The sequence below is a fragment of the Strix uralensis genome, chromosome 2, assembly GCF_047716275.1.
Source record: "Strix uralensis isolate ZFMK-TIS-50842 chromosome 2, bStrUra1, whole genome shotgun sequence".
Classification (NCBI taxonomy): Eukaryota; Metazoa; Chordata; class Aves; order Strigiformes; family Strigidae; genus Strix; species Strix uralensis.
In genome coordinates, this window is record NC_133973.1 from 45,818,532 (window position 1) to 45,838,920 (window position 20,389).

The following is a 20,389-nucleotide window of genomic DNA, read 5'->3' on the forward strand; positions in this document are numbered from 1 at the left end:
CATTTTCATTTTAACTCTGCTTAATTGCATTTAGCTTTAGGACTTCATCAATGGCAGCATTGTTGGCTGATCTCACCTGCACATCTTTTAGAAAATAGAGAAAAAATTAAAGCAATTGCAAATACTACTAGATACCAGCAACAACAGCAGCAGCAGTAGTAAACAGATTACAGCCATAGAGAAGACTGTAAATGTCCCTAAGGAAATCTGTATATAATTTAGTTTCAGATATAACCATAGAGATAATAGCAATATGTAGTAAACTCATAGGGGAATCTTCCCTCAACTAAAACTTCACTTGAAGGTTTAAAAATGCAAATTTGATAGGAATCTTAAGGTTAAAATAATATATTATATGCACATATATGTATTCTATTACTCCTGGGACTACCTCTGCCCAAACAGTTAAGGAACAATTTGAAAAGTGTTTAAAGCAAAATTCCTATCAGTGAGGGTTTTTTAACCATGCTTGCTGAGAATCCCCGGAATCATGTACTGACTTTGATAAATGTGATTAAACAGCTAAACTTAGAAAAGTTCTGAAGTAAACAAGCCTACATTTATGATAGGTTTTCTTACATCTTGATTACAGTTTTGCATGTCATTAATTTGCATTTCATTTAGTTATGTGTTTAAAGGCATCCTCTACTTCCATTTTATCACCAGCTCCAGTCATACTGCACTTGCCAGTTTTACTAAGTAAATTTCATTAGTATATGAGAAGTTCTAATATAAAATATTTTTCTGTATATTTATCAGCTTTTAGCTATTGCAGTGATGTTCATTTTATTTATGGCTGCGTTTTGCTGAATCTTGACTATAAAAACATAGTCATTGAATATTAAAATCTTGCTTTCACGACCCAATGTTGATATTCAACATGCCTTTTGTAAGACAATGCTAGTTCAAGTTCATTAAAAATAATCCTGAAATGAAGCAGTTTAAAACATAAAACTGAACTCTCTAACTGAACTATCATTCAGAGATATTCACCAACCCAAACCTATAGAATTCTGGATTTTTTTTTAAATCTAAACTTCACAATGACAGTTTTGGTAGGTATAGAGAGCTCACATTTATAATTTGAAAATTACTCTATGTTTTATGAAAAGAAACCCCATGATTTTCATAATTGCCTTTGATGTGAAGCACAAGAGAAAAGCTGCTTGAAATGACAGCCACATTCAGTACTTTCAGAGATGACTGAAAAGCACATTAGGCAGCTCTGAATTTTGTTGTTTCTAGATGATATCTTTATCTTGAAGTATTCCTAAACTAAACTTATATCAACCTATCCACCTGAATGATCTCCATTTTCAATGTGTTTGGGGTTTTTTTGTGAACACTATTTAGAAATTAGGCAAAAAAAAGAGAAGGAATATTCAACCAATGCCAGGCCATATGGTCTGTCTGCAACAGAGGAAAGCATATTCGTCAAGCTGATGCTGTGCTAATGTGCAGCAGTAACAACTCAAAGCAAAGGGCTTGTCACAGTGAGGGAAGTGGAGTTTAAAGGCATTGTTTGTTTGAAGGAAAAAATTCTTGTTTGAAACAAGTTTCCTTTGAGGTCATAGCAAGTTTCTTAATCAGTTACAGATAATATATTTCAAAACAAGAAATTGGAAGAATGACACCTAGAGCATCAAACAGCTAGATGTTAGAGAACAAGTCCATTTGCTTAACTTCTTCAGTCCTTAGACATCAGGAGCATATCAGAATGACCTGTTTAGATTTTAGATTTAGATGTTTAGGCTTTAGATTTCTAGTGATGTATTTTCGTTGAAGTTTATCTGCTACTTCTTTGTTTGCATGGGATTCACTTTCTTCAGGACTGTCCTTGATAAAACAAAACAAATCTCTCCTCTGTCACTATTAAATATCCAGAACATTGCCCTTCTTCTTCCTGGAATTTGTGTCTGTTTCCAGTCCATGTTTTTTTTTTTCCTGCCTAGTCTTTTCTAGCTTCTGTACCCTTTTCTCACTAAAACAGTTCTTAATAAGCTCACTAACAATCTCCTGTCATCCAGCTCCAAGAATCTTTTCACTGTTCACAGTCTTCTAGGTCATTCCACCACTTTCAACAAAACATCTTCCTGCCGTCCTTTCTTGTCTTCTCTGGGCTTTTTGTCGGGCTTTGCCTTGTAATAATTTACCCCTCACTTTGCATCTTCTCCTTGCCTTCTAATGTTCCCTTTGCGGAGGCAGTCCTCCCACTGGTGACACACTGCCTCCAGTCCATCACCCTCTTTCTCCTACTTTCTCTTAGCACTGCTTTTAGTCTTCAGTCCCCGGGCACATCCTAATAGCAACCCCAGCACCTCTCCTTTCAGAGTTTCATTTCATTTAGTTGTGCTGATGACTTCTAAATGTAACTTATTAATTACAGATTTCTTTCCTGTTTTCCTTATAGCACTCCCCATTAAATAGTTAAGTCCCAAGCTCAAAAAGACCAAAACAGATGTTTTCTTTCAAACCTCCATGTTTCTCTGTTGACATTTCCACTATTTTACACAGTTTTGCTGCCTCCATTAGCTATCCTTTCAGTCTCATACATGCACTTTATGCCTACTTACACATTTAGTGTTGCTTGTCCTTAAAATATTTTATCTTCTTTTCCTGCACCAAACAAGTATATTTTTTCTTTCTGATTTCTGCTTAAAATTGTCATCATCTTCTGAGAGATTTTTACTTAGTACTCAGTCACTTGGATTAGCAGTAATCTAATTCAGCTTCAGCCATTACTTTCTCATTAAAAGATGCTGTGTCCACTGTATTACCAATACTCATTAAATTAATTATAATACCCCAGTCTATGTTGTTACATGAATGATGAAAGAAGAACTTAGAAATTGTTTGTGGTACTGTTGCTCTCTCCATCACCTAACTTCAGAGTACGTTTTGGAGCATCTTTAATGCTTGGTTACTTACCACTGTACCAGTTTTACTGTATGTCAGCACAGAAGGCAGATACTTTTCACATTCTACCTGTTCATGTGGATTAACAGAGATTTTTAAAGAACAACAAAAATACTCCTTTCTTATCCAGGTGTCTGACTGGTCTTGAAGAAGACTGAGGTGACCTAGATCCTGCAGAAGTCAGGATGCCAGCAGGCTCCATTAACTGAAACTCCCTCGAATTCTTTGTCCATCAGTGCTGGCAGAGGCTGACATTGCCAGAAATACCACTTTCTTGTATGGGGAGCCTGGAGATTGAACCATAAAAAGCTAATTGTCTTGGTAATGAGATTTAGTAAAAATTTTCTGGGAGATGGTTATCTCACATCTCTTCTCTTGTTTCAGAGAAATTCCATTGATTCTATAAATTCTAAACCTTTGTAGCCTCACAATATTGGGAAGCTACCTAACAGTTTATTGCCAGTATAACACACATCAGCTCCATATTTGTTAAATACCGTTTGATTCTGGCTCCCTCTGAATTGCAACTAGTTGCTAAATTTTTTGCTACTGAGTGGAAGAGGGTCTCTCTGTCCCTTCTGAGATAATACACCATTGGGCAAGGTACTGCAGAAATATGAATTAGTTCTGAGACCATTGACTCTCAAGAATAACAGGCTGCCTCATGGCTGTCTACCACAGTAGGTACAGCTGTATTCAGCAGTAGCTGAATAAACATAAACGTACTAGTATTCTCTGCAAAAATTATGATCAGTTGTTGTCATTTGCATTTTCAACATAAAGCCCTGCTCTGAACGCTCCTTTGATATGAGTAGTGGACGTTCACAGAAGGTCTTTGATGAGAACGCTATTCAGTGGTCCTGCATATACCAAGTAGCAAGAGGGAAAAAAGTTCTGAGTAAATGTATCACTAGCAAAAAAAAACTTACACTTAAGATCAGACTCAGTAGACACAATCATTCTCAGTCACATCTGTATTTTTTGCTGTATTTCTCTTCTGTACAATACAGTGAAATTCCAGCCATCTTGAGCACAAATCTGTATGCAAGTACAGTAGCTTTCACAATAGCCAACAAGTCGAGGGCAAAATTGGCCAGGCAATTTTAAACCAAGCACTAAAGCATACCAATAGACTGAGAGTGGATTTCATAATAATGCTGCTGAAAGAAAGTTTGACTACTTGTTAAACCATAGTTTCTCATGAATAAGAATTTAGAAAAATGTTTTAGCAGCTATTCCTCTTCACGCCAGCCACATTTCCAGTGATCTTGCCCTGAAATAGTGCCGTAGCATAAAGACAAATCAAGTTCTTCACCAGCTCAGCTCTTCACAAGAGAAGGCAAGTTTCCCTTCTGTTAATACAGCATGCAATACAATGGATTTCAACTCTAAATTAGGTTCTCTAAGCAGTACTACAATGGAGATATTTAATAATAACAATTAGTCTAAATAATGTACTCTCGGCAGCTGCCTGTGATGCTTTTCATTGCAGTATGCTATCCTCATTGCAGTCAGTACTACTGAAACATCTTTAGCAACACAGCACCTACTTTATATGCTCAGACATTTCCCCAAAATTAGAAATGGTAGTTGCAACTTTTTCCCCTTCTCGTGAGAAATGTGTGCTCCTGATTTGCAAGGGCCTGGTGCATTACAAAAGAGATTACCACTGCTTTCTATGCTGTTTTTTCTAAACATCATCTACTTGGCCCAGAACTTGGCAATTAACAAGTCACAGCAATACCCCACCAACCCAAACCAGAATCATATCCTAGCACCCACTCAATTTCTTGTCCTCAACATGTATTTTTAAAATCTTCAAAAACACAAACTGTGTTTTCCAAATCCTAACTGGTTTTCTGAGCATATTTTATTTTATCCAGTAGTGTTGGCACTTGCATTTCCACATTACTGGAACTGGTGCTCATTTAGTATGGCTCAATCACAGTTCTAAGATCTGCTGTATCTTTTCCTATACTGTCAGCCTTGGAAATTTCTTTATTCCATCTTGGTATTAAGAGGAGAGCCTGCTTTCCACTCCAAGTCAAGCTATGGTTGTATTATTCTAACGTTTCCTTTGAAAAAAATATTAGAACAAAATCCTCATCAGTAGTAATTAATTTTGACAGTGTGGGCTTTGTAGCAATTCACAAACCTGTACTTTGTGCATCAGCATTCCTTATTATTCTAATTAAAGTGGAACATTGTGCCCTCGCCAGTCATTAATGGATTTTCATTTTGTAAATGACATTTGCAAAAGTTAAAACGGGCAGTTCATATGAAGTCCACAGGCAAGAGCGTTAAAATTAGCATCACCATAGCAACAGTCTTCCATCATTAGTATTCAGGGCAACAGCAAATTTTTTGTTGTGCTTTTGTTTCCAAAAAAATATTTTTCTTTACATGTCATTCATAAGTAGAAAAGGCTCAAACCCATATATTTAAGGTAAAAATATTATATCCATTTGGATGTTACTGTTCCAGAATTTCCCTTTTTTTTGAGGTATTTCTTTTTCAGGACAGAGGCTGAATTTCACAATCTCTACAGCTGTGTATGTTTTACCTCCTAAGTGACATTTATTCATTGCCAGCCTGCTGCTCAACAGTACAGTTTTATACGAAGTCTGCCACTTCTACTCAAGAATCTGTACCAAGTAATGGATTCTGCTGAGAATCCATAAAAGATGCATGCATGGTGAAACATGGTCAATCCCCCATGTAGTGGAGTGTGCATCTGCTCAGTGCTGGTTTTGGTGTTTAAATGATGCTATTTATATATTCTTTTTTTTTTTTCCCCTCTCAGGAATTGAAAAGTAAGTGCATACTAGTGAAACAATTCAGATATCACCTTGTCCTGTAGAGTTTAGAATTCAGGAGAGAAGAAAAGGGTGCTCCCTCTAAGGGAAACTTAAAAAAGGGTGCTGCCTCTAAGGCAGATTATGAGTGTACTCCAACGTCCTTTATTGGAAGAGCTGGTGCTGACTACTTTTGTTTTGAAAGTTTAAAGAGGACATAATTGCCTGGGAGCATGTCTGGGAGCACCTTGCAGCAATACTTTGCAGTTCAAGAAATAGTTTAGCACCACATGTCCTAAATGCACCCTGAGGCATCCAGTTTGCATACCTCTTGTTCAAGCAAAATCATGCAGTCAATACAGGCGAAACAATAGTTGTCCTCTAGAAACAAATATTTTGTGTGCAGATAGAGAGGGGTTAAGAAAATAAAAGCAAGGAGAAAGACATTAAGGAAAGTAGGTGATGAGCAGGGTGAGGTCAGTAGAAAGACTACCATTTTAATTTGATGTATCCTGGCTTGTTCAATAACGAGCACAGATCAGAAGTAACTAAATGTTCTCTAGTATTATGTCTCCGGGTTTTAAATTGGCACAGGAAAGCTCCTTCTTTCCTCTTCATCCTCTTAAAATACTTCATTTTGCAGATTTTTGCAGAGAAGAGTCTTTAACGAGTAAACGCACTTTAGTGCATTGTAAAAGCTGGGGATATAATCCATTCCATGAAAGATATTCCTGTATTTTAGTAAATGGGGCACATTTTCATACAGTGGTTGCCTTGCTAGCGCTTGCCCTTGTGGTGTTGATTAATTTTTCAGGTAGTGAGACCTGCAGAATTGGAAAACCCTTAAAAATGTAGAATACACATATACCTGAGGAAAATTGCTCTCAGGTTAACTAAAAACTATCCATGGTGGCTTGACATTTGGTGCTCGCCACTTGGAGGGTTTTAACATAGAAGGGGGTTGCTGTAATTCTGAAGTTCTGAAATATCTACATATATGTTAATTTGTTCAACCACTTATTTTCTTTCTTTTACAGAAGCACCTTTTTGCTAGGTCTAGTTAGTCTTTTCCCCTGTGCTGATTCACTCTACTATTTTTCCTTTTTTCGCTGCTTGTCAGATGCTTTCTGGGAGATTCAGCATGCTAAAGCAGTTCATTTTCTCTCTTTAGATTTCCATCCCCTACTGCAGTGAAGATACTTACTTACTGAACTGTAATATTTTGCAGAATTTTGCCATTCGATCTTCATAGATAAATTCAGTGGTGAAGTGGAGCATTGTAAAAACTGGATTCAGTCTTTAACTAAAAAGTTTCCTGCTTAGCATTCTGTCTAAGCAAGCTTCTTTGTAAATCTGAGTAAGTTCAATACTAGTTTCTTGCAATGCTGAATCTTAATCATCAAATAAGTAATCTACCTTTTTTAAATCAACTTTGGAGATCTTTTTAGATTATTAGCTCTTTACAGGCATTGAACTATAGCATCATTAGAAAGATTTACCTAAATTGCAGGGTTTTATAGCCTTGTTTATTGTAATAATGACAGGCAGAGAGGCCATTTCTGTGAAGGATCAGTGACAGACTATTTTCTATTCCAGTCTCCATTCATTCAGGGACAGACCCTTGAGCAGTGTTGTGGCAAACGAGAGGAAATTGCCAGTTTCTTATTTATTTAAAATGGTAAACACTGTTTTCCAAAATATATGTATGTATACTTTCTACTTATGCATGTCCTTGAAAAAGCTACTGAAGCTGTTCTTCATTAAAGACGTTTCTGCATTTGGTCTAGAAATACAGGAGATGCATGTCTGTGAGTATGGATTTCAGATATGCTATATTAACTGCAGATTTCCCTTCTAAAGAGTGAAGTCTGGAAGCAGAAGTAAGGAAATGAAATACCCTCAACCTTCTGTTTCGTATATCAATCTTCTTCAAAATCATACCCAGCTTCAGCCTATAGAAACCCTGGAGAATGAAAATAAGTGGTTTGCAGCTGTTTTCCTGAGTGTAACAGACTATATATTTTGTAGCTGGAAATGTCAATGATTACAGAAATAAAAAATAAAAAACAGGAGTTAGAACTACTAAACCTAAACCACATTTTTATTTCTACATCTAAACTTTGAGTGCAAGTAATTTGGAATCAAGGCATCTTGAAATTTTACTTCAGTGTTTAGAAGGAAATTTCTTCCAGATTTCTGCCAGTGAGAGCATTTTAGTCACTAGTTGTTGAAAAGCATATTTTATCTCTATACTTCAGTTTAAGTATCACCTGAAAATTAGAGGTTAAAAAACTGCTTCCCAAAGGTCTCTAACTGATGAGCTCACCACCATTTCCAAATACTGGTTTGAACTTCAGATTTCTGAGCTGAGGTATTTTGACATAAACCATCACTAGAAGCATAAATGAAAACCACCAACCATCTTTCTGGCCATAGGTGCGCTCATCTTATTTGTTCTTTTAATTACTGCCTGTTAATGGAAGTGCTTATTCCTTTTAGTACTGCTGTAATATTACAAAACACTGTAAAACACTTAGCAGACTGTTCAATTGCAGGGGGTGTTCTATATCTTCATATTTGACCAGATTTTTTTCCTTCACATTCCTCGTTCATCTGCTTTTCCACTGTTTTAATTGTGCTGTGGCACAGAAGCAATGAAAACCTTACTAATATCGTCATTACATGTTAGTGCTTGCTTTCATATGCTATTATTTCTTTTCCTCTTTCCAGTTTGAGGGAGGAACAAATATTTCATCACATTCTAACAATCTTGAAATGAGCAGAAGAAGCTATAGAGGACTCCAAGTTATGGTGGGGGCAGTTTAGGCTCCCATCAGACTTACTGTCAGAAGTTTGGAGATCAAATATAAGTTCTGCACCAAAAGCAGCTTGCATGGATTGAGAGATATGCTCATTGATTTCAGCAAAGTTACTTCTTATTTTTAGCAGTGTAAACGGGATCAGAATCTGGCTCTCAGCATTTGCTCTCATGTATCGTGTTTTTTCACATCAGTGCAGAAATTATTGTGGAATAAACATTTGCTGCTGGCAAAACGCGAATCTGTATCTGTATAGTTTTCTCTTGAGAAAACCAAGCGTAAAACCCTCAGCGCTGTTTTGCTGTGGGGCATTTGTTCACTATTCTAGAAATAAGGAGTGGAAAAGTCTGTCAGTGTGAATCCTTTATCAAACTGGCCTGTGTGGGTATGCCCACATCGTGTGGTCTCACAGTAGTCCTCTTTGGTTTGGATCAAGTCAGCCAATGGGACTCCTTTCTCCTGTGTTGGTCCTGCTGTTGGTCCTGCTGTTGGTTTTGGTCAATGACATATAACATCCAGAGACCTCCCAAAAAATCCTCCTTCGGTACACGTGGTTTTTAAAGTCCTTACCAACCATTTCCCCCAGTTTTATAAATCCAAAGTAAATTTCTACTGACTTTAAACAGATCTTTCTGACTCTTACTCACTCTTCCTTTTTCTTTCCATTACGTGTAAGTTTATCTTGTACAAATAGTCATTTAAAGGCTGAAGAGCCCATTGTTGCTCTGACATCTCCAGTCTCAAGTTCTGCTCATCTGTTTTGCCAGTTCTGCAGCAAGTTTCAAGGACACTGACAAAGATTGTTGCTGCCTTGCCTTGCCTTGCCTTGCCTTGTCTTGTTGCATCTTGCAGATTTTCAGATTTCCTCAATTCTCTATTAGATCCTCCCAATAATTGTTAGACATTTACACCCACACACTCTCCTTAAGTCACAGCTTTCCTCTTCTTTACAGAGAAGTTAGACAAAAAGACAACCAACCAAAAAAATCTAGAAAACTGCTTCCTGCCCTGTTCTCCAGATTTTTAGTTTTTCTGGATGATTTCTTGCCACAATCTTTCCTTTTTGAGCTCAGCTTGCTGCAAGGCTCAGCAGTCTCCAAAACCAGAGCTCAAATATATTCTAATTTTAAATTCTTCAGATCTTTTTGCCACTATCTCGAAGAAGTATGTGATGTGCCTCAAGAAAGAGCATTTACCTGCAACTTTTTTGTTGTTTCAGAAAGCTTCCTGAATTTTACAGAATTTCCTTTTTGTATTTACTAAGAAAGTAAGACGTGCTAGTGAATAATGAGTAAATCTCTTCAGAAAAATAATAATGTTGGGTTTTTTAATGTAAGCTGTTCGTAAGTGTAATACGTACCAACAACCTTTAACACAGCTTCACCTAACAGATTCCCTTTGCAAGTGAGACCAAACAGGTGGCAACCCCCAATCAGTGCCTTGTTATCCTGAGTAACTTTGATCTACCTGATGTATAATAAATAAGATCCTGCATTTTAATCATCTTGCTGCTTTCATATCACTTGTGTTGCAAAGTTTTACTTTATTTCCAAAAACCCATCCTGACTTTGTTGATCTTTTTTTTAAATTAGATTATTTTTGATCATTTATTTATTTCAACATACCCACCAGTAGACAGATGATATGCCAGCTGGAAATAATTGTACTGTATAGTCACCATTCCCTATTCACCTTTGTCCTATTCCTGTGCCTGCACAAGATGTAGCTGTTTTTAATTTTTTTTTTTTTTTACTTTACACCATGTAAGAGACTGACCAGATGATCCTTTTAGGTTAAGATATTGGCTGACAGAAAATTCAGTCAGCCTTAAAATTCCCCTTGTTTCTACGGGTGCTCCTCACTCTAAAGCTGCATTATGTCTTTGTACTCCAATAAAGACCAAAAATTTATTTTGTCAATGAAATAAACTTGAAAAGTTCCTTAAAAATAGCCTTCTTAATTCTGCTCTTACATATATATAACAATCTAAGGCTGGTTCTGTAGTATTTTTAATAATTTAGTGCTCATATTACTATTCAAATTCCCTATACTTACTTGTGGTCAATCTTGATATTTTCAGGGCAGGAACGATCAGACCAAACCACGTCTATAAAAAAGGCATTATTGAAACCAATAATATTTGTACAATATATGAGAATAATAGCATAGAATAGTGCTGCATTGTTTATGAATAGGTGTTTTTCTCTGACAACGTGCTTTATCTTGTATTCACCAAAATCCAGTGCTAAATTTCTCACCAAATGATGTAATATCAAACTTAGAACTTTATTAAATGGTGAGTTAGAAAGGAAAACTATAGAATAGACATTTAAATTGTTCTGTAAAGGGTATTTTAAATTATCCTTTTAATTGCATATTACACAAAAAGACAAAGTAGCGAAAAATATAATTTCAGCATAATGACCTAAATTAAGAAAATAAGAACTGCCTTTTTCCTTGTTGGAGTTGGTGGCTGGAACTGATTTATATAAACCGTGCCCATCTAGGAACAAACAAACCCATGAAATTAAAAATCCATCAAACTGTTTTAAGTGAGAGAATGGGATAGTCTGCCAATGCGAGAACAACCTGTCCTCGCTAAGGAATGCAGCCAAAATTTTGTTTGGAAGTAAAATTCAGCTCAGTATGTAGTATGCAATGCACTAAAAGGGTTAGAGCATTGTCACTGCACTGTGCTTTTGCAGTTGACAAACTTGGCAAGATGCTGTAGTGTATGTGAATACAGAGGAGTCCAAGAGAGCAGATGAGTATTCTTCTAAGTCCTACCTTTTACCAGTTTCTTATAGAAATAGCTACTTAAACCATTCCTTTGTCCAGAATCAAACTTTAAGAAAGACATGCCATGAGAGGTCAGCTGCTCCGCTGGTATGCATTGGAAGTGCTTCTTCAGTTAGTTAGCTGTCAAAAATTGTGCCAGTTTACAAAGTTTCTGAATGGAAATAATAGTTGTTTGTCTTAGAAAATGTGACTGCTACAAACTTTGGAAATTGCATATAGAGCATTCAACAGACTTTAAATGAAATTATGCTATGGCTGCTCTTCATTAGCAGTGACTTGGTTTTGTCAAATCAGTTGCTTTCTGGATAGAAAATCCCCTACTTAAAAATAATTGCTTAAATTACCAGCTGATTTCTTTAGAAGGCTCATCAAGAAAGTTTGAAGATCTAGCACAGCAAAGCACTTGTGACTATATTCTACTGCATGGCATTTAAATCACAAGGGTTTGAGCTGATCTAGAACTCTGGTTCCCCCAGTGTAGGGAGATGTTTTCGCCATTTAATGTGATGGATTTATTCTGCAGGGACAAGGCCAACTAGTTTCAAAAAGATACCTCACCTCGTGCAGTGGTTGGGCTCCAACATCTCCTGCATTAGGTCAGACAATTTGAAATGAAAAAAATTTTTTTTTTTAAATTAAAAAAAGTAAATAAAATCATGCCTTAGGTCCACAGCAGCACAAAGTGGGAAGTAGAGGAGTACCACAGCCAGTCTGCTATAGAGAGGTCCAGCTCTCAGCAATAAGAACAAGAGTCACTATGTGAAATTTGGACCAAGAAATAACTATTATTCTCAGGGCAGACACACATAGCAGTGTAGGTGTAAGAGAACTTGCCACTAGAAAGTCCAAATTACCAAAATAATGTCACATTTGCAGAGCTGATCTCTCTTGGCTATTTCATAGACTAAAATCATTTAATTACATGGCAGCATAGATGTAGTCCCACTGGCCTTGTTTTCTCCAAATTGTTAGCAAGTTTCATGTACAATGTTGACATGGAAATAATTCTCAAAAATAGTCACTTTCTTCATCCCTGACCCAATGGAGTGCACTGTCATCACCAAATGATCATTTTCATTGCATCTAATCCCCTTTAAAATTTTAAAATAAATGCTAGCCATAGTGAAGTGTAATGTTTACTGTGAAAATTATCATAATAATAATAATATGGCATAAAGAATATATTTACTTGTTTGGGGAATGGAAGACTTTTAATGATGGTACCTTTCTCACAAACAAGAAATAGGTTTCTTCTCTTTGATTCTTAAATAGAAATTCTTAGAATAAAGCCAAATGAATGCTCAGTACAGCAAGCTGCTAAAAATAAAACTTTCCAAATACACTGATTTGATAAAACGAGTGGATTAGATGGGGTCTAATCCTTCACTCCCTGCTTGGGCTCTATTTGGCAAAATTCTTAGGCTGTCAGCTTCTGCAAATCTTTGCAAAATTATTTTTATCCTTAATAAATTATTTGCTCTGTTAGTTACCCTAAAAACAGAACGAATTGAGAGACATGGGTGGAAGGATAATAATTTGAGAAATAATGACAGTAGATTTTTAAGAATGAGAATGAAGAGCAACTGCAGCAACAAAACTACGGGAAAGTAACGAGATTCATTTCAGAATACTGATAAAATTTATAATGTCCGTAAGCAAAAATAAATTTCATTACTAAAGTACAAAAGTATTTAGACCCCACAGATCTTAACCCAGTTTTTATTTAAAAGGTAAGGTTGAAGGTCTTTTTATTTTCCCGTGGCTGATGCGTATTGCTGCAAAGACATTAGCTGATAATTGTTTGCAAAATGACATTCGGTTCTAAAGCTGGCAACCAGGAGCCAGAGCTGTTGATAGTAACTGAAGGAAAATTATTTACCTCGAGAGAAGAATAATAATTTAAAACAACACCATATTTTCTTAATATGACAGACTGATTTTGTTATTTTGGGATTAGGGATGAATGCTCAAACAGTTGTAATGTTTTCTGAGATGGGAGGTGTGAGTTTAGATGATCTTTCTAACTTTAAGGACAATCAGAAAATCATCTTCTACACAGTAGGTAATATGCTATCTATGTCTATTAAATCTATGCCAGCATAAAATTCCAAATTGTGGACACTATTAAATAAACAAATGGTTTGGATTCTGTGCATGCTCTGCATTTATAGTGTACTGTGTAGATACAGAGAAATCTTGTCTGAATTTAATACTTTTTTCTTGAGAGGAAGGTGCCAAAAACTGTGTGATGTTTCTTATGACTGACAACATGGAATTAGGTATTTTGAACTTTTAAAATAATCTGGCATTCTGTGTCGTGTGATGAGGGAGATGATCAAGATGGGTAACTCCACTTAGTCCTAGCAGTAATTTTCTCTTTAAGTTGGGACTATTTTAGAAAAAGCTGAAGATGTAGGTAGAATTGTGGGTGAAATTTCTGATGATGTGTTCAGGAGAGTTAGATGTAGCAGCAGGGGTCTAAGAATGTTAATACGGACCATAACCAATGTTTAGATCCTTAATATTTTAGGGCTGTGTGGATTGTTCGGGATTTAGATTGCACTTTTGAAATAAATTTCTTAAAGATTAAGACAATAGCTCTAAATACAAATTTGGAAATTGTTTGATTAGTTCAATGTGGAAAAATACTCAGTATAAGAAGAAAAACTTATTTTGTCTGATATTGAGGTCCAGAAAATCACCATTGTTCTTGATTTAATAATGGATTATGGTAGGTCCTGAAAGTCATCTGTCATAAATGTCAAGGCTCTTTGACTTGTGTAGACAAGGCATCTGATTTTCATTGCAAGTTTTTCATTGTGAATTCAGCTGTGTTGCTAGAAAGGGAGTCTTCATTTTGCAGGTTTATTCTTTCAGTAAGAGATTCCATGTTCTGTTTACTAACAGAGATCAGAGAACTGAATGAAGGTATGCCAGTAGAATTGCAAGCTATTTGAAGACTTGTTGAGATGTACCATGAGAGGTTTGGCTCAACTCAAACGTATGAAATACTGAAAGTAAACCTAGACACTGACTTCTAGTAAATGCATTCCCATTATTAAACATAAAGTTTAAACTGTGCAATATAGTTTAGCAGCACTTTTTTTCTATCAGCTAGCATCCACACGATTCTTTCCTGAATTAACTGCCAGCTACTGTGCTAGAGATAGAAGGAACTATACAAAGATACCAAAATGCAAAAGCTGGGTGGACTACTTTGTTAGGAAGAACCAAATTGTAGTTAAGTAAATGGAAGGAGCAGAAGCTGTCTGGAATTATGTGAAGCATGTGCCAAAGCGTAAATGCTTGAACTTGCCACAGGAGACTTGAATGAAATCGTTTTCTTACACTTAGCTAAGAAATAATTTTTATCTTACCTCAAAATTCTTTTGTATCCCTCTTTACTGAAGTACTTAAGTGCTAACATACATTTAGATTCAATTAGGATAAAATAATACCTGTGCTCTAGGAGATGGCTCCATGGTAGCTGATGCTGATTTATCCATCTCTAGAAGCACTAGTTAATGTAGGTATCTAGACATACATAAGCTGTATGTCTAGATTTGTTTCAAATGACTATATATAAACACTAATTTTCACTCTTTGGAACGGACAAGAGGAGACTATTGCCACTTGCCATTAAAGGCACTGCCAGAGCTGTATGAGCAATTGCCTCATTTTGTAGGCAAATTAAAGCACATTTTTTCATAGAATATTTTTTTGAAATGAAATTAAAAGTTTTGATTTCAGAAATGTCAGATGAGAAACTTTTTCTTTTCAGAATTTTTTTTCTTGCTGTTACCAAGTCTGACGTCAGTTTGGTAATAGTTGCACAACCCTAAACCTGAAACTGCATTTCTATGCAAATAAACCATGAGAAATGTCACCTGGATCAGATGAAGGCATTAGCCTAGATGGAATTACTAGTGAGGCTAGTTAGGTGTAGCTACTCCCTCCTCTCATTAATTTCTCTAGGCTGGTTCCTTCCCCAAGTGCAGTGCTGCACTTTCCTCAGATTTCTCGATCCCCACGTAAGACTTTTAGGAAGAGAGAGCAAAGCAATCGTGCTATGCAGGAAGACTGCTCATGTTACACCCGGGTATTAGGAGAAGACAAAGACTCCGATTTTGAAACTAAATCAACACAAGTTTGATTTACCAAGGAGGGAAAACCATCACTTTCTCCTATCAGGGCTCTGTGTGGCCCAATCTAGGGAAAAGGTTAGGAGCAGACCTCAAACTTATCATATTTGCTGAGGTCCACAACCTTGACATGTTTGGGAAAATGATGGAAAAGCCTAGCATGTACGTAAAAATAGGCAGGGCCTCCTGTTACAATTATAGATTATAATGTTATGTATAGTATATTATAATAATTGAGGAAACAATATGGTAGTTATGACAGGTTCAAAGTATATTTTAAAGCAACAAAAACTACAAGTTCTGTGAGAACACAGCAAAGCAACCATTGCTAAAATACAGACAGCAAAAAATGAATGCATTAATTCAAAGGTGCAAAGTTTGCCTAGCTAGTCATCTGATTGGGAACTTGCTTCCATATAGTTGTCATAAAATGCAATAGATTTCATTGTTCCCTTCTTTTACTACAGAAGTGCAGCCTTACTATTGGAATGTCCCAGTACATAATCTCGTAGAATGATCTAAGTTTTTTTCTTTCCCAAATGAATATTTTCTCTTCTAGATAATATTTGCATAGGGACATTTTGCAAAAAAATTTCCTCAATTAAAACAAAACTTTTTTGTTTGTATGATATTAGTCATTAAAAAACATTTGATACTGTCAAAAAATACATATATTATGGAATGCAACCAAAAACTAAATTAGTAAAAAAGAGACATGGTTCTCCTTAACATCTGTGGAAGCCTTTGGAAGAGAGGGCTGCTTGCTGGGGACCAGGAATGCATGGTGACCCGTAGCTAGCATCAGGTTTTCTGGGCCTTGAGTGAAGTAGGACTGCAAGATACAGAGTTTCTTGCTATTAAGATCTATACACTCATATGAAACAGTAGAGAAGTTAATGATTTGTGAAGCCAGCTTTTGTGTTTGCGACACATAATTTTATGCATGGAAAGAAATATTTTAAGGTGAAAAGAGTCAGTGAGCAAAAGAGTTTATGAAATCCTGCTTATTTTAATCCCCCAGGAGGCAAAACAGTCATTTATTTCTAACTTGGCACGCAAAGTAAGAAATTGAGTTTGCCTTCGTTGTTTTCTTTAATATATCCTTATTAGTCTGCATTTTTTCTCAACCTTAGTCCCTGAAATGATAACCATTCATTTTGCCAATACAGATTCCTCAAACCAAGAATTTACTATGGTATAATTATTATTTTTCAAGTCTTATTTGTATATTGTAAAGATCAGCAAGCAGTTTTGCTTGGCATAAATTTTCTGCTGGTAGATTTTAAGTCTTTCTTTATATGTTTTTTTTTCTTAGCTTTTCAAAAGCCATACTTCAGAGGGTTTTTTAATACTTTTAGTTATCTAGCATTTTGCCAGCATTTTGCCAGCATTTTGCTTCTTGATCTTCCCACCCTTGGAACTATTCACACTCCAGTTCATCTCCATCCCGGAAGAGTAGGGGTTATTCCCTTCTTAATTTTACTTCTTGTGGTTTGTTATGGAACAGAGAAAAGAGATTTTGGTATTTACAGGTGCTTACCTGAAGAACTCATAGTGCTGGTGGAACCTGGCTGTGCTATCCACTGCATCCAGAGATGCATGTAATCTTACTTAGTCTCCCTCTGCTTCTCTTTCCAGGGTCATACACCTGGCAGTGGAGACCAAACACACACTCTGCTACTGCAGAGTGTCTAAATCATCACTATCAGCTTAAAAAATAAATGTAGCCTCTCCAAATTAGCCTTTCCAAGACTTCAACAGGATGTAATTCATACATATATCTAATATATTCAAAATGACAGGCACCCTCTCATTCATCTTTTATCAACAGCACGCAATGCAGGGAGACATAAGGCACACACAAACTGCTCCTGAGGCTCCGTGATACTCGTAGGGTGACTTAAATTTCAGTTTTAATCAGGTATCTTTACTGTAGTAAAAGCAAGTACAGCCCAAAGGAATGGGGAGGTTGTGCCATTGTGGGTTCAGCAGGAACAGACATACTCCTGTCACATATTCTGGGTACCAGTCCTTTCCATACTGTGCATTAAATTGCTCCAAGCTCTGTAATATTTACTGCAGAATTATTTTAATTTAAAAAAAAAAAAAAAAGAAAATAATAAGGATTCCTCTTCCTACTCTGTCTTTTCCAAGAACATCTCAGTGAAACATGCCAGGTAAATTCTTGTGAGCTCCACTTGCCAGTTCCACATCTGCCTTACAGTGTGGAGAATGAGCTCCATGTAAAAGCAGCACCTGCTAATCTCCCTTTATACAGGACATGGATGGGGGTTCCCTCTGGACAGAAAGCAGTATGCTCCTTCCCCGACTCTCCCGTGGTGTAAATAACTGATTATAAGTATACAGAGCTGTGAATGTTTTAGTAGGTCTTTAATTTACAGTGCAATGTTGGGTAAAATTAATGCAGAATTTCAAAGCTATTTTCTTCATTGCATTTACAGTATTTTAATGTGCTTCCAGTGGTAATGTGCAAAGAGCCAAAAAAAAAAAACCCCAAACCAGCAGCATCCAAAACAGTATTCTCTTCTTGGCTCTTCTGAGAGCTATCAACGAATACTGAGAAAATCCTGGAGGTGTCAGCCTTTGGAGCATATTTAAGACAGATGATCCAGGAAAGTGTCATTGTGCCATCCCAAGTGATTCTTGGTCTTTATTTATACCAAGAAAAAGAAAATAGACTCAAACAGCATAACGGATTAGCCAGCCCAACACAGGGCACCACAATGTCTTCTTACATGCAAGGCAAGCGCTTGCTAATCCACTACCCAGAGCACTGAGAAATAGTAAAGCCACACTAACAAGGAGGACAACGCTACACTTCACAGAACTATGGAAGCAAGGCTTAGTTAATAGGAAAATGTTGTATCTTCACTTTCAATGACAGTAAAACTAAAGAAATGCCTCTTTAGTCTTCTGACTCATAAAGTGCTAAACTTACAAGCGAACTTGTACACTGCATGTCTGCCCTACTAAGTGGTGTATGGCAAGTCCCTACCCATTTCTGTGTTTGGGTTTCCGTATCTGTCTGTAACACGGAGTAGTGATTGGCAGACTGCCTTCAAATCCACTTTTTTTTTTTTTTTTTTCCTGAAAGAGTTTTGGGGTAATAAGACAGCCTCCAGTTATTATCCCTCATTTATTAGGGGGCTGTGATTTCCCTTTAATCACCTGTTTGTTGTTAAATGTTGAAGAGAAGGATACCTTGATTAGATATAGTCCAGGACAAACCTACAGTATAAAAGAAATAAACTCTTTCTCCTTCTGACTAAGGCCTCTGTGTAGGTGCACAAATTGACTGAATAGCCCTTAGATAAGAAAAGCAGCACCGGGAATTAAAATTCTGCTTAGTCTGTAATCCTGTTTTATTTTTCACAAGAAGATGACTGTCTTTTATCAAATAAATGGCTTAAAATTAAGTATGGCGTAAAGATTGGCCTCAGTTACAAATGCCAAAGACAGTAATCATTTACATTGAAAACAAAATATATTTTTGTAATAAATTATGGGTAGTTTAAAAATAATTCAGAGTAAGAGTGGTATTACTTGCACACATTATATGGCAAAAATATAATTTTGAGGTCAATCAAAACAGCTAAAAGCTTTTGTGAATTTGGAGACAACAATCAGAACTACATTAAATGAATTTTTTTTTTAATAAATCAAATTATAAAGTCAATAGGCCTTAATCCCTTAATCTTTCAACACTCTTGTTTTCCCCTGGATGTTCTTCAGTGGGTAATAGTTTGATTTGGGAGATCAAACGGTTAATTTGCTTTTCAATTGAGGAATGACTCAGAGTTCCCCTTTATTGTTTAAAAAAAAAAAAAAAGTAAGTGGTGTGTGGGTGTAAGGTAGGGAAAAAACCACGAGAAAATGGATTCACTAATTGGGGTTTTCACCTGCTGTGAGTCTAATTGAATACAATGCTTTATTTGTAACTCAAGGAGAAAGAAGATTATGCAAAGTATGAGAAATTCAGACTGTTTTTAAATTCTTATTACTTGGCACTATTGTATGGGAAAGAAGACCAATGTGATAACAGCAGCATCGAGCTTCTGTTGAGGCAGACCAGGAAACTCCAAAAACAGCAAAAATTGAAGGAATGTGTATCAGGGGTATCAGTGCTAGATATTTCTTGAAGGAAAACAAACCACTTTTGCTGTGAAACGGCAGGCTTCCAGCTATCCTGAGTCCCTCTGTATTACACGGGCAGCTGCTCTCGCCTTGTAATAGGCCATGAGGTTCCTTCCAAGTAATATGCTAAACATCCTGTTTTAAAGACTTAAAGAGAGATCTCTCACCTCTTAAAATTTAGCTAAAGATGGGAAAAGGTGAGGTAGGTGATGTAACACAATTGACAGCCTTCACCCAGTTCATTCACCTCACAGCTATCTGATACAGCAATTGATCTAATACCAGGTCCACTGAAGTTAATGGACAATTCTCAGAGCCTAATGAGTTTTAACATACCAACTTATGTTTACACAAAAAGTAATCCTCTTTTTCTTCCCATGTTGAGGTAGTGTTCTAGATCCAAGGTAACTGAAAACTGCGAATTAGACCTCTTAAAACAAATTGGGAACTATGAGAATTTAACATTTAATTCTTTTAAGTTTTATATTTGCGTTTGGGGGCCTGAGGGGTTGAACCTTGAGCATCTTACACTTTTAATGCTTCTAGAAAAAAAACACGCAAGCTTTCGTTGAACTGCTTATTGAGCTTTTCCTAAAATCAGATAACCCAGCTATGTGGAGCCTTAAGGGCCTAAATATCCTGGTATTTAGAATGAAACCCACCAAGTTCAGTGCTTACCAACATCTATGTAATGGGAAAGCAGTCTATGGGATATTCCTGTGGTATAGAAACTACAGGTGAGATGAATTTTCCGTCCTTCTAG

General features: G+C 36.4%; 1 protein-coding gene across 10 annotated transcripts in view; it reads left to right on the forward strand.

Moving 5' to 3' along the window:
• The window catches only part of DMD (dystrophin), a 1,145,544-nt gene that overhangs the window by 1,039,321 nt on the left and 85,834 nt on the right, over positions 1 to 20,389 (forward strand). The window lies entirely within an intron of this gene.